The 18,757-nt window shown below is 47.8% G+C and overlaps 1 protein-coding gene across 1 annotated transcript in view; it reads left to right on the top strand.

Moving 5' to 3' along the window:
- TMEM171 (transmembrane protein 171) overlaps positions 1-18,757 on the top strand; it is a 210,672-nt gene that overhangs the window by 95,942 nt on the left and 95,973 nt on the right. The gene's annotated exons all lie outside the window — the stretch shown is intronic.

The following is an 18,757-nucleotide window of genomic DNA, read 5'->3' as shown; positions in this document are numbered from 1 at the left end:
CTGGAAAGCTTTGAGAAATTGGCCCAGCAGGTCAAGACTGGGTCCCCGGCTGACCCTTTACGGCCAGCTCTGTTCAGAGACCTTGCATCTCATGGTCTTTCGCCGGTATGCTCTTTGATTAATACCTCATTAGCATCCGGTCTGGTCCCCACTAAGTGGAAACAGGCGGTAGTTACGCCCATTCTAAAGAAACCAACTTTGGACGCCAGTAAACCTGAGAACTACCGCCCAATTTCACTTCTTCCGTGGCCAGCCAAAGTAGCGGAGGCGCATGTTAACACTGCCCTCTTGGACTATCTTTCACGGGCTAACATCTTAGATAGCACGCAGAATGGTTTTCGAGCTGGACATAGCACGGAGACAGCCCTCCTCTTTATGGTGGAACACCTGCGCTCCGTGCTTGACGCGGGTCAAACCGCGGCGCTGGTGCTATTAGATCTGAGCGCCGCCTTTGACACAGTCTCCCACAAGATCCTTCTGCAACGCCTGGCGGAAGCTGGCGTCATCGGCCCCGCTCTCCAGTGGTTCCGTTCCTTCCTTGCCAACCGATCTTTTTGCGTGGCCGTTCCGCCCTATCAGTCCAAATTCTATCTTCTGGATCTTGGGGTTCCTCAGGGCTCCTCGCTGAGCCCCACGTTATTCAACCTTTACGTGAGACCGCTGGCTGAGGTCGTCAAGCACTGGGGTATGACCGTGGTGTCATATGCTGACGACACTCAGCTTGCGGTCACGCTCAGCGGGGATGCTGAAATGGATGCTCCTAGATTCCAGAATGGACTCCGGGCGGTCGCCAGCTGGATGACCTCCAACTGTCTCCAGTTGAACGCAAAAAAGACGGAAATTATGATCTTTGGCAAGCAAACGGAACTGTGGGGTGATAGGTGGTGGCCTTCGGAATTGGGTCCTACGCCAATCCCGGTCCCTGAGCTAAAAATCCTTGGGGTGTGGCTTGACCCAACCCTCACCTTTGTCTGCCATACAAAGCGCACGGCGGCCTGCTGCTTTGGCATCCTGCGCGGACTACGTCCCGTATTAAAATTCTTCGATGCAACGACCAGGCAACTTGTGGTGCAGGCTACTGTGATTTCTCGACTCGATTATGCCAGTTCCCTTCTGGTGGGGCTAAATCGGGCCGAAATCACCCGCCTTCAGCGCGTACAGAATGCAGCGGCTAGAGCAGTTGTGGGCTTACCTAGATTCTGTCCCACAACTAACACTCTGCGTGCCCTGCATTGGCTGCCGATTGCGCAAAGGATCCAGTTCAAGGTTCTTTGTGTAGCCTATAAGATTCTTAAGGGCTCCCCTGCCTTGATTCTTTCAAATCTTCTGTCCCTCTATGCCCCGGTCCGCTCTTTAAGATCTTCGGACCTTGAACTTGCTGTCGTCCCCCGCTTCAAGCGTAGCCGTGCTGGCGGCCGCTCATTCTGAGTACGTGCCGCAGCTCTGTGGAACTCTCTTCCCCTGGAGATACGTGCCTTATGTGACTTGTTCACTTTTCGTCGAGCTGTTAAAACTTTTCTGTTTCCTTAGATCTTCCACTACATTCTTTTCTGTTGTGTTGTGTTGCTACCTTGTCGGGCGCCAGGACGCTCCTTTGCTGGAGCATCTGTGCGCGTAATAAATGAGTCTAACATAACATAACATAACATAACAAACTATTGCATTAGTGCGAAATCCATTCTGATTGTCTGCCCATTCATAAGATGGATTTCTCCCACCCATCGTCATTAGTCCTCCCTCCTACTCAGCCAAGACCATAGGTGACCAGATTTGTTCCCGGTCTTGTACAGTCTTCTCTGCTGTGTTAGGTGTAGGTTTTTGGCAGCTTGGGTAGTAATATATTTATATTCCTCCCCCGACCTCTAAGCATCTCAGGTCTTCCTCCCCACCTGTAGTAAAATATAGAGCTTTCCGCTCTACAAGTTCATGCTCCAATGCTTCCTTTCCTGCATGGTACCCTGAACCACCAGGTTTTGCTCACCATTTCTAAGAACTGTTTTTATGCTTTCTTTAGGGTGACTGGGGAAGTTGCTGTGGCTAAATCTTCAGCTAAATAGATTTTAGAAGCTGTCCTCTGGCCCATTACCACCACTTTGTCCCTTAAGTCCCAGATACTTAGGCGCTACAAAAGGGTACCCCAATTACTCGTCTGGTCCCAGGATTATTTTGAGAGTGGACTGATTGGAGATTACCTTGGCTAGATAGTCTGCCTCTTGTATGGCTGCCTCCTGGTCAATGGGGACAAACATATAGTCTAGTCTTGACGTTCTCATGGACTCCAGAGAGGGAGGAGTAGTGTCTGTCAGCTGTTTTAATCTCCATAGGGCTGCCAGGGCATGTATGAACTGTGGCATTCCATGGATTCCATGGCTGGATGTTTGATGTCGACAGGTGGTGTATATCTGTCCATTCCTTATTATAACAATTGTTATAGACACCCATAATATGTGTCTCGTGGCTGTGGCGTCTATTAAGAGGTGGCCTATAACTTCAAGGACCTGTAATGAAAGCCTGGTGGGGCATATACATTAAGGCTCAGAGTTGATTGCCTGCCCCTCGTGCCTTGGAATCTCATATAGCACCCAGCCCAGTCCTCCCACATTCTGGTGATCTCGAATGGAGGATTCTTCTGCATTAGGATTTCAACAACCCTTGATCCCCTTGTAAATCCAGTGTGAGTCAAAGACACACAAGGGCCTGCTGGAGACCTCTACAGTGGGAACCCAGTAGGTGAGCTTCTTGCTGCAGGACCAAGTGAGGTACCGGTCTGTGGATATATTGGCTCCACTCCCCCCTCTTTATTTGATTGGCCAAGTTGTTGAAGTTCCAAGAGAGGATCTTTGGGATTGAGGGTTCTACCTCTTCAATCGCCATTGTGGGCTGGACTCTGTCGGTGATACCAGAGGGTTTTCCTAGCCCATTTTGTGTTTCTATGTGTATGTGGTAGTCGCCCTCCTGAACCAAAAATATAAAAACAACATCCTCACAACTACCCTCCTACACACATTTCCTCTTCGTGGGTTTAAAATTACCCACTTCCCCAACTTTGTAAGAGCATGATGCCCACCAATATCACTCACCCTTACAACTTTGTTAGACACACAACCTATATAACACTGTGCATTGAGATCTAAATAAACAAACTCAAACAACAATCCAGAAAGAAGAAAGCCAGAGGAGTAGTGTTCCCCCAGCATCCTCTGGTATTAGGATATTAACTTTAACATAAGATTCACATTTTCATGCTACGTTATATCAATGGGGCAGGGGAGGCTCAGCCCTTCCGAGAGCTGCCCAGCACCTCAACATCTCTTTGGAGTTCCAGCATCTTTGCCTCATGGGGGATTCTCCGCTCTAGAAGTATCAGACTGCTCCACCTCCCCAGCCATTGTATCCAACTGTGGTCTCTGTGTACTCCCGGTCCGTGCATGGGTGCCCATGATCCGTTACAGACAATTTTAGGGAGTGTCAGGCTCCGGTGCATGCCCTAGTTACTCCTATTCCTGCTGGGTGGGGGGTCCTAACTGCCTGAGAGGGGTGCTGCATTGTCCCAAGAGGACAGTGTTGGGGATTTGTAATGTCATAGTTCCTTTTATTCAGCTGCCCTTTTCCACGCTGCCTCTGGGATATCAAAAAAGTAAGACTTGGATCGATGAATCAATGAGTTTGGCAGGAAAGAGGAACATGTATGTCAGGCTCATGTCTGAGTTTTCGTTTCACTGCCTCAAATAACTTCTGTTGAGTCTGAACCCGCCTGGTGTAGTCAGGGACAATCATTACACATATGGAGTGGTGGAGCAGCTCACCTTTCTTATGTGCGCCCTTCATGATCACATCTATCTCGAAAATTAAAATGCAGGCAATCTGGGTGTCGCGGGCCCCAGGCCGGCGTTTCTGTGTCAATGCTCGGTGTGCCCTCTTGATCCTGAACCAGGGTGACAGTACTCCAGTGGGTAACCAGGACACAATCCAGTCTTCCAGGAATTTTTCTTGAGACCAAGAGCCCTCCGCCTCAGGGAAAGCAATGAATCGGAGGTTGTTCCGCCTTGATTTATTCTCTGCATCCTCTGTTCGGGCCTTTAATGTTTTGGTGGTTCAAGTAGCGTATTCACATCCGTTCAGAGGGTAGCCATTTTGTCTTCAAACATGGAGACCCGGCCCTCTGCCACTGAGATCTGTTGCCCATATTTCAGTGAACTCATCGTAGAAGCGACACGTCTGCCCCCCACTTCTCCAATCTTTGTGTCGTCAGCCACTCTGGAGGCCTGTATTTGTGGCAGGATCATATCTGTGTCGGGGGCATCTGATAACGGCTGGGCAAGAGCACCGCCCCCATGGGGGCGGGGAGGAATTGTGTATCTGTTGATCTTGACCTGCATTGGCTTTGGGAGCCATTTAGCTAAGCTAACACAGGTCAAACCCTGGTGGTACTTCCCACTGGTCATAGCCTGAGAAGATTAGCGACCCTGCTTTCACCATACCTGGGCCGGGGGTGGGATGGGAGGGGAACACTGCATGTTTTGCCCATCCACTGCATTGCCTAGTTCTCCGAGCAGTGTCTGCCGCAAGTGCACAACACAGCTCACTCGCACCATACACATATGGCTGGATGGGCAGCACAAGCAGCAAGAAGTGGTTCATGTTCAGTGGTCCATGGAGTATCTACTCTAAAGGACCCACTCAGCCCTCACAATCCCACTGATCCCATCCCCACTGGCCTCTGGGTCTACACATGTCTACGTGAGGGCCCGGCTCCAGCAGGTACAAGATGCTCAGGGGAATCCCAGACCTGTCTGACCTGCCTGCAGTGTGGGGGGTGGGGGGGGGGCACCTGTGGTCTATCTGGAAGCACCCGGGAGGATCCCTCGCCCAAGCAGTGAAAATGCAATAGGCCTTGCCTTCGTTTAAGTTAAAGCAATTCTGTTTGTAATTAGGTGTTTTTTTAGCATTGCTATTATTAGTGTTTTTCAAACTTTCATGTACATAACATACATATGTATGCATATATGTATGCATGTATTTATATAGATATGCAGATGTGTGTGTGTATATATATATATATATATATATATATATATATATATATATATATATATATATGTGTGTCAAAGGAGTGCCTGCTGTAGAAAAAGCCCGCACCAGGTTGGTCTATTGCCGATAATTTTATTGGAGGGTGTAACGAGGGCAGAACACTGCATCACAAGAGTAAGTTTCAGCAAACTGCCTGACGCGTTTCATGTTTCCATTTCTTCAAAGGCAGGACTGGAGCGGAAAAGTCACAGCACTTTTTGGCAATTATGAAGTCACACCCCGGTGGGCGTTGCCTCTCCCAGGGCCTGCTGGTTACTGTAGTGCTCAATGAAGCTGCGGTGAGCTGGCATGTATTCTCCCTCAATAATGTTCGTAATGGCCCAAGTGGGGTGTGGGGCAGGGCTCCGGCCCCCGTAAACACCATACGTCCCCCAATACTGGCACCTGGTCCTTAGCGCGGCGGCGTTGTTTAGCGTCGTCGCAGGGGTGCTCAACGGAACACCGGGGCTCTCTCTGAGGCTCAGACGGGGCCGCTAAACATCAAGTCAAAGGAGTGCCTGCTGTAGAAAAAGCCCGCACCAGGTTGATTTATTGCCAACAATTTTATTGGAGGGTGTAACGAGGACAGAACACTGCATCACAAGAGTAAGTTTCAGCAAACTGCCTGATGCGTTTCATGTTTCCATTTCATCAGAGGCAGGACTGGAGAGGAAAAGTCACAGCACTTTTTGGCACCTTTTTCAATTATGAAGTCACACCCCGGTGGGCGTTGTCACTCCCAGGGACTGCTGGTTACTGTAGTGCTCAATGAAGCTGCAGTGAGCTGGCGTGTCTTCTCCCTCAATGATGTTCGTAATGGCCCAAGTGGGGTGTGCGGCAGGGCTCCGGCCCCCGTAAACACCATAAGTCCCCCAATACTGGCACCTGGTCCTTAGTGCGGCGGCGTTGTTTAGCGTCGTCGCAGGCGTGCTCAACGGAACACCGGGGCTCTCTCTGCGGCTCAGGTGGGGCCGCTAAACATCAAGTCAAAGGAGTGCCTGCTGTAGAAAAAGCCCGCACCAGGTTGGTCTATTGCCGACAATTTTATTGGAGGGGGTAACGAGGACAGAACACTGCATCACAAGAGTAAGTTTCAGCAAACTGCCTGACGCATTTCATGTTTCCATCTCATCAGAGGCAGGACTGGAGAGGAAAAGTCACAGCACTTTTTGGCACCTTTTTCAATTATGAAGTCACACCCCGGTGGGCGTTGCCACTCCCAGGGCCTGCTGGTTACTGTAGTGCTCAATGAAGCTGCAGTGAGCTGGCGTGTCTTCTCCTATGTATATGTGGTGAGATGGCACGCAATCCACTGGGAATGACGAGGACACTACAAAGACCATGAAGCCACTTGTGGCCACGCCCATTGAGGCGGGAACTTTATTACTTAAGTGCCTCAAAAAACGTGATGCCGTTTCATTGGACATTTTCCTGCAGCCCATGATTAAGTGCAGTGGCACGAAACGCGTCGTGGAGCAGAACTTTGATTTAATAGTTGCCACGTCTTTCGCTACACGAACAGCAACCTCCAATAAAGATTTGTCAGCTAACCCTACCTGTTGTGGGCTCTTCCTCAGCAGGCACTCTTTTGATTTGGATATATATATATTACCTACTGGCGGTCGCCAGTAGGTAGTTATAGTTAGGATTGGCTACCATAGGAAATCCGCAACATTCTATTGGGAATAACCCTGGCGCCGGTTGAGGAATTTGTGTGTAATTTTCCAAAATGTTGGCCAGCTCTGCTGCGCTCCTTCCCTGAAAGTTTCGGGGGGATTCGTGAAGTGGGGGCTGAGAAAAAAGGGGGGTCCCAAAACGTGTTTTCCCCATGTTAATTTCCATAGGACGGTCTGACAAGTCTACAGCCCGAACCACTGAACGGAATTACGCCAAACTTGGCAACATTGTAGGGACTGGTACGCAGATGTGCCTTTGCTATATTTGCTGAAAATTGCTCCAGTGTTTTTTTTGAAAATTAACTTCAAAAACACATATATATCTATAGGCGCGCTCCGTCCGCTCTCCGGTACGCGTACGGGGGAGCGCACCCGGCGCGTTACGGGAGTGCACGAGCAGAAAGCTGATTGTCTGTCGGGAGTCTGTCAACATTCTAAACAGTCGGGAGAGTCCGCCATCTTGTGTCTCGGTAGAATCGAGACACAAGAGGTGAAAAAAGAAAGGGGGAAATAATTAAAAGGGGGCAGAGTAGACACCCCCTCCCCCCTAGGTTTTCTGAGGGGGGCCTAGGAGGACCCTGAAGGGCAAAAAACTTTTTTTATTTTCGCGGGGTAAGCGCTGGGTGCGCTCCCGGGTGCGCTCTCCGGTACGCGCACCCTGAGCGAACCACGGGGAAAAACAGTGTAAAATAATAGAGTAAAAAAATTAAGTAGAGTGTTTAGAGGAAAGTGATGCATTGCTGGAGTTTGTCAGAAAAATGATGCAACTCCAGCAATGCATCCTTTCACATGGGGCCAGTCCCATGTGAAAGGGCCTGCGTCAGTCGTACGCCTGCTGTGAGGCAGGCGCAAGATTTGGACGCAACAGCGTCGTAAAAGTGACTCAGTGAAATCTCATAGATTTCACTGCGTCACTTTTACGACCCTTCCTTATGTCAATACGCCCCCTTTGCATACATTACAGCTGGCGCAGGTATAATGTGGCGTAGGGGTTTACAAAGTGACGCATCTACCTAGATGCGTCACTTTGTAAATATGACAACAAGGTGTATTTTTTACAGCACTGGTGCGTCACAAAAAGTGACGCACCGGTGGCGTAAAAGTGACGCATGGCCTCATAAATGAGACCTTCAGTCTTCTACTCGTGCGTCATATTTAATGTATGACACATTATGTCGCAAGGAGTTACAGATACGTCAGTATTTCTGACGTATCTGTAAGCGCAAAAGTAATGCATTGCTGGAGTGTGTCACAAAAGTGACGCAACTCCAGCAATGCATCCTTTCACATGGGGCCAGCCCCATGTGAAAGGGCCTGCGTCAGTCTTACGCCTGCTGTGAGGCAGGCGCAAGATTTTGACGCAATGGTATCCTAAAAGTGACGCAGTGAAATCTCATAGATTTCACTGTGTCACCTCTACGACCCTTTCTTGCGTCAATACGCCCCCTTTGCATACATTACACCTGGCGCAGGTATAATGTGGCGCAGGGGTTTACAAAGTGACGCATCTACCTAGATGCGTCACTTTGTAAATATGACTCAACAAGGTGCATTTTTTACAGCACTGGTGCATCACAAAAAGTGACACACCGGTGGCGTAAAAGTGACGCATGGCAAATGAGGCCTTCAGTCTTCTACTCATGCGTCCTATTTAATGTATGACGCATTATGTCGCAAGGAGTTACAGATACGTCAGATGACGCATTGCTGGAGTGTGTCACAAAAGAGACGTAACTCCAGCAATGCATCTTTTCACATGGGGCCAGGCCCATGTTTAAGGGCCTGCGTCAGTCTTACGCCTGCTGTGAGGCAGGTGCATAAATGAGACCTTCAGTCTTCTACTCTTACTTTTTCTTTCACTTTCTGTTTCTTCACTGCCTTACTTACCTGGTCTCACACTCACTTGTCTTTATCCAGTCTGTATCTCCACTCTTTCCTAAACATCACTGCTCTTTTCTTACCCTTCCACACCCCCGTTCCTTTACTACATTTTCTTCACTTATCCACATTCCCCATGTTCACTCTCCTTCTCCTCACTCTCCTTCCCCACACTCACCTTCTTTCAGTCCCCCTACTTCACTTCCCTTCCCCTCTCGTCCCTTTCTTTGCTTTCTCACTCATTTTCCTCTCCTCTCTCACTGCACTCCACTTCACTTTCTTTTTCATTTTTTAAAGAATACAGCCCTTTGATGAGAATTGGAGGTAGTTCTGAAAAGAACTTTTTTTTTCTTCTTGTTTCCTTTTTTTTTAACAAAAACAGGGAATGGGAAACTGCTCAACAGGAGCAAAAAAAAATAAAAAAAAATTAGGGCTGGGGACGGCAGCGGTGGTTGTCTAATGCTCGAACCATGAGCAGAACACTTTGTTCCCCACAGCAAAGTAGCTGATCACAATCTCTGCATTTAATTACGCCTCTATTAAAAGCAGTCTGAATGTTAGGGATCAGCTCTTCTGATCGCCCCCTCACTGATGTAGTTGCTCCTCCGGTTGAAGTAGAGGCACCATCCCTGGGAGCCTCTCGTGCCAGAGCCCTGACACTCTCCCGGGCATAGTCCTGGGGGTGCCTCCTCTCGATGTGGCGAATCATGGTGGTTTCCGAATGAATATTTTTTAGTGGGGTCACCCCGTGATAGGACAGTGTGACAAATCGTGCACTCCACCTTTGGAGCATTTACTTTTTTTTGATCATCAGGAATGGAAAAAAACTTCTAGATGAAGTGTTCTTTAACCCTCGGCTGAGGAACCTCTTCATCAATAAATCCCTCTGTGTCATCATCGCTGCTGGATGGTCTGGCAGCCATGGTAATCCAACAAAGATCCAAGAGCAAAAAGACAGGTCTTGCAGTCACAAAAGTGAAAGAAGAAGTGAAGGAAATGGGTGGGGATTTCATTCTTTGTAAAAAAAAAACTGTTGGCAACCAATGAAAAGAGTTATTTTGAGGTCACATGACTTGACACGCTTATGCTGCGCGCACCGGAGCTCTTCCGGGGGCGCTTACGAGGCGCGAACGTAGGCGCTTCCGGGGGTGCTTACGCGGCGTGCCTGAGTGACGTTTTGGTAGCTTTACGGAAATGCAAAATCGTTTTCATTTCGTAAATCAAAAATACTGCTTTTATAAGTATGGTACTAAATGTCTTGCATTATTATTTACATTTCATACATATTTTTTTTTACGAACGTAGAAATAGCGCTCTCGGTGCGCTCTCGGGAGAGCTTACCGGTGCGCGCACCAGGAAAAAATGTAAAAAAAATATATATATATTGAACAAATCATTTAAAAAAAAAACATATATATATAATTAATTGTTGTAAAAACAGCTAATAAAAAAAAATTGTAGGTTACAAAGTCGATATACAAAGGAATTAGCTTTTAAAAAAACAATGAAATTCACTAAAAAAACATAGGTTTCACAATCGTTATAGTTAGGAATTAGCATTTAAAAAACCTTTGAAATTCACTGAAAAAACCATAGGTTTCACACTCGTTATAGTTAGGAATTAGCATTTAAAAAACCTTTCAAATTCACTGAAAAAACCATAGGTTTCACACCAGTTATAGTTAGCTGAACATTTTACTCATACAAAACCATTGAAATTCCCACGTTAGAGTTAGTTGGACTCACTACAACTCGCGCGCCCGCAATCCACTGCTGATGATGTCACATATTACATCATTCATGACATCACTGATGACATCACTGATGACATCACTGATGACATCACTGATGACATCATCCAGTGAATGTGTGTTTCTGAGAAGTAAAAATATGTTTTATATATTAAAGAATGAGTGGATGTTTGAGTGTCTGGATGAAGGATTTAGTAGGTGCGTGACTGACTGTATGAGTGAGTGATTAAATGTCTTACTGAATGCATTGGTTAGTGACTAAACGGTATAAATGTGTGCATCAGTATGTCTGTTGTTGTGTAAACTGCTGCATGTGTTCATCAGTAGCTATATGAGTGGCTATATGGGTTATTGATTGGTTGTCCAAGTATTTGTATGTGAGGGTGAGTGCGTGTGTGGGTGGCTGGGAGGTGTGTGACTCTGTGCATATATGTGTGAGCAGTTGATTCACTTGGTATATGGGTTCAACAGTGCATGTGGATAGAGCTGTATGGGTGGTTGACTGTCTGCATGGGTGTGTTGGTGAGTGAATGGCTATCTCAGTGCTTCATGTCCAAGTAAGTACATATGTAAAACACAGTGCATGTGAGAGTTGGCATATATAAATGACTATACATGAGAGCCTGTGATTGCGTAAGTGACTGTATGGATCAATGTGTACTTGTATCAGTGATTGTAAAAGAGAGTAAGTATGTGTTAGTATATGTTTGAATAAGAAAGGTTTAGTGTGTATAACTGTGTAGTTGAGGAAATGGGAGTGTGATTGATTCTTTGCATAACTGACTAGGTGTGTGAGTAACTCTGTGGATGAGTGTCAGCGTGTAAGTGTCTGTATAGGTGTATGAGTGGATATGATGGTGTTCTATTGATGAGTGACTGTATGTATGAGTGATTGTATGGGTGAATGAGTAGATGTGTGTGTAGACCTAGAAATCAGTGAGTGCGTATGTAGTTACTGGTATCGGTGTGTCAATAATTTCAGGAATGGTAGTTTGTATTTGACACTGGGTGTATCAAAGGTTAGATTAGAGTGTGAGGAGGTGCATCGTATTATCACATGGATGATGTCATCAGTGATGTCATTTGAGATGTCATCAGTGATGTCATTTGAGATGTCATTAGTGATGTCACTGACCATGTCATGAATGATCTAATATGTGACATCATCAGCAGTGGATTGCGGGCGCGCGAGTTATAGTGAGTCCAACTAACTATAACGTGGGAATTTCAATGGTTTTGTATGAGTAAAATGTTCAGCTAACTATAACTGGTGTGAAACCTATGGTATTTTCAGTGAATATCTATCTATCTATCTATCCTTCCGAATCCCGCCAACGGCGGTATGGCGAAGGAGGCACAGACCCCACAGTTTTAAGGCAAAGATCTTCTTTTTATTTCAGACCCAACACAACGCGTTTCAAGCCCTAAAGCCCTTGTTCACGTGCAATATGTGTATACGCCATCATACTTTTATATATATATATATGTATGTGCAAGTGTGTGTGTGTAGAGAGAGGTAGATAGCGAGGTGAAGAGAGAAGTTGAGAATAGAGAGTGAGTAGTAGAGAGTAGATACACTTTTAGTTCTGTGTTAGACCTGCTCCTGAACTACGTGTTGTGCAGTAAATCAGTGCCCAGCATAACTAAGTGTAGCTGTGCTCCGTGGTGTACAGTGAACCAGTATTAGTGATACAGCGTGTGAGAAGTTGGCCTGATATATGATGCTCACTAGTTCTAGTGATCACCTTATATCAGTCCAAACAACCCTTATGGTGATTGGTTGTAAGTCAACCTTACAGACCAGCTATCCTAATGGTAGCATGGACAAAGCAGTCTTAGGCTAAACTCTTTTGGCATGTGAAGCCAGCTGTTTTACCACAATATAACCCCTTGAATACCAGATGAAAGGACACCACACAGATTGTTATGAAAATAAACAATATATTTATTAATAACAAAACCCCTCTGAACTCTTTATGAGATCAGAGGGCTAAGCACATGACAATCTCTTAGGAAAAATACGATAAGTTGCACAAAATTACAATGGTGCCCTAGGGGCACGGCAAACCATATACTAAGTAAATGGGTTAAGGAAATCGATAGAAGGAATGGAGCTGTCCAGAGGCTGTAGGACCGCTGGGACTACACTATCCTAACTTTAGGTAAGAAATAGGAGGCCCACGGGACGCGGGTGCAGAGTGTGAACTCACACGCTGGATGCGTAACAACGTCTATGGACAGTACAGTTCAAGAAAAAGGTGAGTACGGACAATCCTGACTAGTTAGGACTAAAACAACTGTGAATCTGGACACTAGGAGAGTCAAGCTACCCTTGAGCACCGAAATGCTCTCATTACCTCACCCACGGGCTGCGGGTGCATAGGTGCGAAGTCGTGTCGGGTTTCTGCGTTGAAGTCAATGGAGCCTGAAAGAAAAGATGCTGCAGGCGACCAGGAGGAAGATGTCCGGTGTGATCCAAGGGTGGATCAGGAAAGCTGAAGACCTGAAAGCAGAGGGGACAATGTTCAAAGTCACTAGCCAGTGACTGAAGTGGAACCAGGAAGGAACCAGATGTCGTCGTCGCGATCAGGTGAAGAGTGGACGCTTGACTCTGCAGCCACGTGGACCAGGAGGTGTCTTCGATGACCAGGATAGAGGCACGAGCTGTCCCACGCAGGCTCTCATTGTCGGCGGTGTCTGTTCCGGATTCGGCATCAACAGACCTTGGCAAAGGCAACCCACGCGGTGAGTGGAAAAGGCGTCAGGTGCGGACTAGGAGAGTCCGGGGTGCTCCGCTTTTGGAAGGGAGCAAGGGCCAGTCTGGAGCAACCAGACCAGCAGTGTAGTTTTCAAAGTTCGTCGTCTAGGAGGTCACTAGCCAGCCGGCAAGTGACCAGACAACGCGTCGAGCAGTAAACAAGCAGAAGGGCCCCACGCAGATCTCGTGGAAGCTGGAGGGCTGATCTTCGGTGCAGGGGCTGCTCGGGGCTGGGCCTTCTCAATTCCCAAAGCACTTGGTCGAATTTACCTCGGGAGTCGTGCTGGAAGCGATATGCAGTTTCTCCAAGATGGCCGGTCCCACGTGTCTCGTCGCACCCACGGATCTCAGCTGTGCTGCAGATGTGAGTTGAGGTCGGAGAGGTCTGGGAATCCGGGTCTCGTCGGGCTCTGAAGTCTGGATCCTTGAGGGAAGACGACAAAGTGAAGCCGCTGGACGCTTGATGGTGCCTGCAGTTGCAGGGTGGACACTCCTTGCCCACAAGGGAGATTTCTTCAGTCTTCTGTTGTAGAAAGTCGAAGTCCAGAGTTTCTTCTTGTAGAGTTTCAGTTCAGGATTAATCTAATTTGGAATGGGACCAGCTTCTACCTTTATTCTCCTAAAGGGGGCTGCACTAGTGACTAGGTCCCTCCCATGGGTGGGACCAGGGAGGGGGGTGGTTACACCCCCTATCCTTTGTCCGGATTTCGTGCCAGAGCTGGGGCAGGCATGCCCCAGCAACTGGTTTGAACCGGTGTATGCACAGGGCACCTTGTGTGCCCCAGGCATGTCTCATTCCTTTCAGGCTTGTCCTACCCAATACACAAAATCCTGTCTGGGGTGGTGCTAGCACCTCCCAAGGCAGGAAACCCTTTGTCCAAGCCTCCCTCGCTGGAAGAACTCCCAGCAGCAGGACGTCAGACTTGTGTCTGTGGTGACAGCATCCATTTTGTGATGCCAAGGATTAATTAACTTTAACCGGGGTTCACAGTTCCATACATGTCGTGTCCCTCTAGAAGGGTGGAATGCTACCCCCTTCACCAGAATTGGCGAGGGGGTAGTATTCCAATTCGTTTGACACCTAACTCAACATGTTTTGATAATGCTATACCAAAGTTAACATTCAACCGCAAGGATGATAATGCACTTAAGAGTATATGGTATAGCGTTATCATGGAACAGCTATTAGGACTTGGTTCCGCAAGCTGCAGACGGGCTCGGCTCATGCCAGAGCACCATCTCACATAATTCCAAGCACTCTGCCTTCAGGATCGATAAGGCCTGCCATAGGAGTGACTGATAGGAGTATATGTGTCCATTTTAGGGTTGGATATAGGTATACTATATCTACAGCAAAGGGTGATTACACCACCTTGCCCCAGCTGTCTTAGCAGCCAGTTGTGTCTATTTAGATGGCCAGCTCGGGGTAGCCCCTGGTAGGCCCTGGGTACACCTATGCCCTGGGTACCTAAGGTACACTGTACAGGGACTGATAAGGTGGCCCAGTACCAATTATTAAATGCACCTAAAGTACATGGTTGTCAATTTAGAGAGAGAACAGCTAGGCTGTGGGTCTGATTAGCAGGCCTACAGCCAGGGAAAGTCGTAAACCAGTGAAGCAATAAGCAAAAATCTGGGGTGACCATAGGATAGCAGACCCTACTCTCCTACATAACCCCCCCCAAACTTAGGGACATTAAACTAACCTTGACCAGGTGAGTCTTCCTGTTCTAAGTGGAAATACCTGGAGAGACCATCTGCATTGCCATGGTCCGTCCCTGGTCTGTAAAGTCCATCCCCTGTAGGGAAATGGACCACCTAAGAAGTTTGGGGTTTTCACCCTTCATTTGATTTAGCCCTAAGAGGGGCTTATGGTCGGTCTGAATCTTGAAGTGAGTTCCAAACAAGTAGGGCCTCAACTTCTTCAGGGCCCAAACCACAGCAAAGGCCTCCCTCTCTATAGCTGACCAACGTTTCTCTCTAGGGGTCAGCCTTCTGCTTATAAAAGCAATGAGCTGGTCATGACCATCAATATTCAGTTGAGATAGAACAGCTCCTACACCCAACTCAGATGCATCTGTTTGGACAATGAAGGTTTTGGAGTAGTCCGGACTCTTGAATAGGTGCAGTCCACATGGCCTGCTTTAGGTCATCGAATGCCTTCTGACAGCTAACTGTCCACTGAACTTTCTTTGGCATTTTCTTGCTTGTCAAGTCAATAATTGGTGTCCCAATGGACCCATAATTTTTGACAAACTTCCTATAGTAACCAGACAGGCCCAAGAAAGCTCTGACCTGTAACTGGGTGGTTGGAGGAGCCCAGTCCTTTATGGCCTGTATCTTGCTCTCCAAGGGTTGAACCTGGCCTCCACCTACAAGGTGGCCCAGGTACACAACCTGACTCTGCCCTATCTGGCACTTGGTGGCCTTGATAGTGAGGCCTGCCTTTTGCAGTTCCTTCAAAACTTTCCTCAGGTGGATCAGGTGATCCTCCCAGGTGGAGCTAAAGACAGCAATATCATCTAGGTATGCTGCACAAAAGTCATCCAACCCAGTGAGAACTTGGTTCACCAACCTTTGAAAAGCGGCAGGTGCATTTTTCAAACCAAAGGGCATCACCACAAATTGGTAATGACCTCCTGGGGTAGAAAAAGCTGTTTTGGCCTTGGCATCCTCAGCTAACCTGATCTGCCCATAACCAGCTGGGTCAAATGTACTCAAGAAAGTTGCAGAAGCCAACTTGTCTATGAGTTCATCTGCCCGAGGTATTGGGTGGGCATCTGTCTTATTGACAGCATTGAGACCCCTGTAGTCTACACAAAACCTCATCTCTCTCTTACCATCCTGGGTGTGAGGTTTTGGCACTAGAACTACAGGACTAGCCCAAGGGCTATCTGAGGGTTCAATGACTCCCAACTCCAACATATTTTGAACTTCTTTCTTAATGGAGTCCCTGACGTGGTCAGGTTGCCTGTAGATTTTACTCTCGACAGGCAGACTGTCACCAGTGTCCACCTCATGGGTGCACTAGTTTGTCTGACTGGGGGGTCAGTGAGAACATTTGTCTAAAGGATTGAAGAACCTGTTTACAATCCTTTTGTTGATGCTCGGAGAGGCTGTCAGAAAAGACTACACCATCTACTGACCCATCATCAGGGTTCTGAGTGAGCAGGTCTGGGAGAGGGTCACTCTCTTCCTCCTGCCCCTCATCTGTGGCCATGAGCAAGCCCATGTCCTCCCTGTCGACAAATGCCTTGAGCCTGTTTACATGAAGCACCCTGTGGGGGCTCCTGGGAGTTCCCATGTCCACCAAGTAGGTGACCTCTCCCTTTTGCTCAATGATGGTATGGGGTCCAGACCACTTGTATTGGAGAGCTGCTGGGGCCACTGGCTCCAACACCCACACCTTCTGTCCTGCATGATACACAGTTAGGACAGCCTTTTGGTCATGCCAAGCTTTTTGAAGTTCTTGGCTGGCCTCAAGGTTTTTGGATGCCTTCTCCATGTACTCTGCCATCCTGGAGCGGAGACCAAGTACATAGTCCACTATGTCAAGCTTAGGCTTTTTGAGAAAACTCCCATCCTTCCTTTACAAGACATAGGGGTCCTCTTACAGGATGCCCAAACAGAAGCTCAAAAGGGCTGTAGCCAACCCCCTTCTGTGGGACCTCTCTGTAAGCAAACAGGAGGCAGGGTAAAAGGATGTCCCATCTTCGCCTAAGCTTTTCAGGTAACCCTTTTATCATCCCTTTGAGGGTCTTGTTGAATCTCTCAACCAGCCCATTGCACTGTGGGTGATAGGGTGTGGTAAATTTGTAATTTACACCACACTCCTTCCACATTGCAGTCAAGTATACTGACATGAAGTTTGCACCTCTGTCAGAGACAACCTCCTTAGGAAACCCTACTCTGGAGAAAACTCCAAGTAGGTCCCTGGCCACAACAGGAGCTGTAGTGGTCCTAAGGGGAATAGCTTCTGGGTACCTGGTGGCATGATCCACTACCACCAGTATAAATCTGTGCCCAGATGCTGTTGGGGGGGGTCCATTGGTCCAACAATGTCTATCCCCACTCTCTCAAAGGGTACCCCCAGCACAGGTAGTGGTATAAGGGGGGCCTTTGTTGTGCCACCTGATTTGCCACTGGCTTGACAGGTGACACATGAGTGACAAAACTCTTTAGTGTCTTCAGACATATGAGGCCAGTGAAAGTGTGGGGCAAGCCTGTCCCAAGTCTTGTTCTGGCCTAAGTGACCTGCAAGGGGAATCTCATGGGCTAAGGTGAGAAGGAAACCTCTAAGAGACAAGGGGATGACCAGCCTCCTGGTAGCACCAGGTTTGGGGTCACTTGCCTCAGAGTATAGGAGTCCATCATCCCAATATACCTTATGGGCACCTGTAGCATTCCCTGCAGCCTCAGCAGCAGCCTGCTGTCTGAGGGTTTCAAGGGAGGAACAGTCTAACTGTGCCTGCCTCAAGTCTGCCCTGGAAGGTCCCCCTGTCCCAAGAAACTCAACCTGTTCAGGTTCAAGCTCTTCTAGGACAGTTCCTTCTGGGGTCAGCCTCCTGAGAGGGCTGATCCTCAACCTGAGGCAGCGGGGAAGGCTCAGCCTTACCCCTACTGCTCTTCATCTTGGTTAGTGTCTGGTCCATTCTTCCAGGATCCAGCACTTGTTCAGCTGGGCATTTCTTGGCTTGTGACCTAGTCACGGCAAGGACATGTGAGGAGAGACCTAGCATTTCTACATGAGTCCTGTACTCCACATCTGACCACAGTGAGGATTCCAAATCATTGCCCAAGAGACAATCTACTGGGAGGTCTGAACTAACTACAACCCCTTTGAGGCCAGTTACTCCTCCCCAGGAGAAATTAACAACTGCCATACTGTGATTGGTAGTGACGTTGCTAGCATTGGTCACTAGGTAGTCTGAACCTAGCATGATTTGGTCAGGGTCCACAAATGTTGGTGTCACCGTAGTGACACTGGCACATGTGTCCCTGTAGGCCTGAGCCATCTTTCCATTGATTAAAGGCGTTTGCCTGTATTTGCCCAGAGTACTAGGACTTACAGTAGGGGTCATATCCATGTCCCCAGTACAAACAAGAACTGCCTGAGTAGGTATTCTGACTAAGTCAGAACCCACCTCAGTTCCCAGGGTTAACCCAACTATAGCCTTGGGAGGTACACTACCACTACTAACTGTACTAGGAGGTGCAGGTGTCTTAGGGACAGTAGTGGTAGGAGTTTGGCCTTTCTTGGTGCACTCACTAAACTAGTAAGTTTTACTTTTACAGTATTGGCACCATGGTTTCTTAGGACCATCATTCTTCTTCTTTTGGGACCCACCCTCCTTAGGTTGTTGGGGCCCTGTTGAAGACTTCTGGTCATTTTGCTTATTCTCATTATTACCCTTCTGGTCTGCTTTCTTCTGGCCACCACCCTGGTTTTGGTTCTGCTGCTTGACCCTGGTTCTGACCCATCTGTTTGCCTTCTTTCCCAATTCTTGGGGAGAGGTCAGATCTGAGTCAATCAGGTGCTGATGCAACAACTGGTTCTGACAATTATTTAAGATTTACTCTCTCATAATTAGATTATACAATCCTGTGTAATCAGTAACTTTACT

Source organism: Lissotriton helveticus, chromosome 2_1 (genome assembly GCF_964261635.1).
Source record: "Lissotriton helveticus chromosome 2_1, aLisHel1.1, whole genome shotgun sequence".
NCBI lineage: Eukaryota > Metazoa > Chordata > Amphibia > Caudata > Salamandridae > Lissotriton > Lissotriton helveticus.
Note: the sequence above shows the minus strand (reverse complement) of the source record. Positions and strands in the feature narration are given on the sequence as shown.